Source organism: Mus pahari, chromosome 8 (genome assembly GCF_900095145.1).
Source record: "Mus pahari chromosome 8, PAHARI_EIJ_v1.1, whole genome shotgun sequence".
NCBI lineage: Eukaryota > Metazoa > Chordata > Mammalia > Rodentia > Muridae > Mus > Mus pahari.
In genome coordinates this window covers 107,485,691-107,488,635 of record NC_034597.1, presented here as the reverse complement: position 1 = coordinate 107,488,635, position 2,945 = coordinate 107,485,691, and positions in this window count along the sequence as shown.

Genomic DNA, 2,945 nt, shown 5'->3' with positions numbered 1-2,945 from the left:
CTCTCTCTCTCTCTCTCTCTCTCTCTCTCTCTCTCTGTACAAATCTTCCTGCATCATAGAACAGGTCAGGATGCGTGTTGTGTGTCATGTCCAAGTTCCCCCAGCAAATGCACTGTTCCCAACCCCTGAGACTCCACAATTTCATAATCTTAGTGAAGGACTTGGTGCCCTAACCATGTCTTCTAACGATGCACACAGGTAGAAGAGCACCCACTATAGTCGCTTGCAGGGTTCAGGTTTTTATTTGCACACCGGTTCGGTTGGTTGGTTCTCTGAGGCTCAGTGACAGCCCCTGGCAGTCCACACAGGCTACACTCTGACAGGGACTGATGAGGCCTGAGGAGCAGAGATGCACACAGACTCCCAATGTTACTTTCTCTTTCTTCTTGTCATTTAAAAATAGCAGATTACATTGTGGATAAAATCCATGCTCAAAGATTATTGAATTTCTTAGGTACTAGTCTGCCAGCCTTGTAGAATGCCTGTCTCTGGCATCCTGAAGGATAAGGAGCTGCAAGTGTTCCGCATGCCAAGACTTGGACCCAAGGACCAAGGTCTCCATGCTCAGCAAACTTTAGTAGGACCAAGAAAAGGAATAGAAAGGCAAACAAAGGTAAGACATCCATATGAACACTCCATATCTCACACTCCATATCTCATACACACACTCCATATCTCACACACTCACACACACACTTCATATCTCACACACACACTCCATATCTCACTCACTCACTCCATATCTCATACTCACACTCCATATCTCACTCATTCACTCCATATCTCATACTCACTCCATATCTCAGATGTTCACTCTATATCTCAGATGTCTACTCCATATCTCACACATGCACTCCATATCTCACACATATGTATGCATACTTCATATCTCACACACCCTCCATATCTCACACTCACACTTCATATCTTGCATACTTACTCCATCTCTCTCACACATACTCCATATTCCACACACATTCCATATCTCACACTCACTCCGTATTTCATACACACACTCCATATCTCATACACACTCCATATCTCAGATGTCCACTCCATATCTCACACACATGCACATATACTTCATATCTCACACACACTCCATTTCTCACACTCACACTTCATATCTCACACACTTACTCCAGCTCTCTCTTACGTACTCCATATTCCACACATATATTCCATATCTCACATACACACTCCATATCTCACACATACACTCCATATCTCACACACACATTGCATATCTCACACACTCCATCTCTCTCGCACACACTCCATATCTCACAAGCATATTCCCCTCTCACCATACTTGCATCACTACCCTGTGAAAAGACAAGTTAGAAAACAATGCAAATATCCAATAGCTGAAAACCAAATATCCAGAATGTGATGCTACATCTGTAAACCTGTGTAAAGGGAATATATCCAACCATTAAAAAGAAGGAAGTTCTCATGTATGCTGTGATGAGAATGTTGATAGAGGAGAGGTAAACAACATGGTGGCCTCCCTGTCAGGTCCCAGTACCATTCCAACAGAGTTCCCTGTGGGGAACCAATTCAGTTATCAGGCATATTTACAGAGCATGAATGAGGGACTGCTTACAGAATTGTAGGGGACTCCCCCAAAGCAGATGCACCAGAAAGTCTTTATCCATAACAATGGCATTCCCATAGCTGCACAGGTGGTGCCCCCTCTCTACCTCCATTAACCTTTCCCAGCCCAAATCCTAGCAGCTCCAAGATCCCCAGGTCATAAACAAGTAGAGTAGAGCTGCACACAGATGACTAAGGCGTGCCCATAGCCCTCCTTAGCACTTTGAGAAAACATCAGCAGACCTGCTCATGATGGTCTTTTACAGGTAGGCACAGCAGAAAGAATGACAGTGGCAATTGTTTTGCTGGAGGGACAGTGTGATGGTTTGTATATGCTTGGCCTAGGGAGTGTCACTATTAGAAAGTGTGGTCCTGTTGGAGTAGGCGTGGCCTTGTTAGAGTAGATATGTCACTGTAGGTATGAGCTTTAAGACCCTCATCCTAGCTGCCACTAGCAGCCCTAATATGGAGATATAGAATTCTTAGCTCCTCTTGTACCACGACTACCTGGATGCTGCCATGCTCCCACCTTGATGATAATGGACTGGACCTGTAAGCCAGCCCCATTTAAGTGTTGTCCTTATAAGAGTTGCCTTGGTCATGGTGGCTGTTCTCAGCAGTAAAACCTTGACTAACACAGCATTCTACAGCAATGGGTAAACCTTGAAGGCATTGTTCAAAGTATAATTAGCCAACCATAGGCACGGAACCACATAGGCTAGGGGCTGGGATAGGAGAGAATGAAAATGAGCGTTCTGTGGGCATAAGGTTCTCTTGGGGGTACTGAAGGAGTTCAAGGATTCTGGGGGATGCTGGAGATGCTGGAGATGCTGGGGATGCTGGGGATGGGGCACCGAGCATGTGCTCAGGCCGGGGAGCTTGCACATTGAGGTTTATACATGATTGGGTTTATGTATGATAATTTATGTACATGTATTCACCAAGACCAGTAAGGAAGAGAGCACAGGAGCACCTTTGTCCTGGGAGAATGACAGAGATGCACTTTTCCTCGTGTCTTTGATTAAGTATAGCTTCAAACTCTGGTTGTGATCCATGAAACACACGTAAGGCTCCAAGAGCTAGGAAGAAGGCAAATCTAAGACTGACGCAATGGGGAGTTACCTGGGGTTTCTGTTTCCTAATGTATCCCAGGGTGGGGCCTGAAGATTTTGTCAGCTTAGACTCATAAACCTTTCTAGGAAAGAAAAAAAAGGAAGGTAAGAAAGAATGGAGGAAGGGAGGGAAGGAGGAAGAAAAGGAAGAGATGAAGGGAAGAAGGGAGGGAGGAAGAGAAGGAAGGGAGGGAGGGAGGGAAGGGGAAAGGAGAGAGGGAAGGAGGAAGGAAGGGA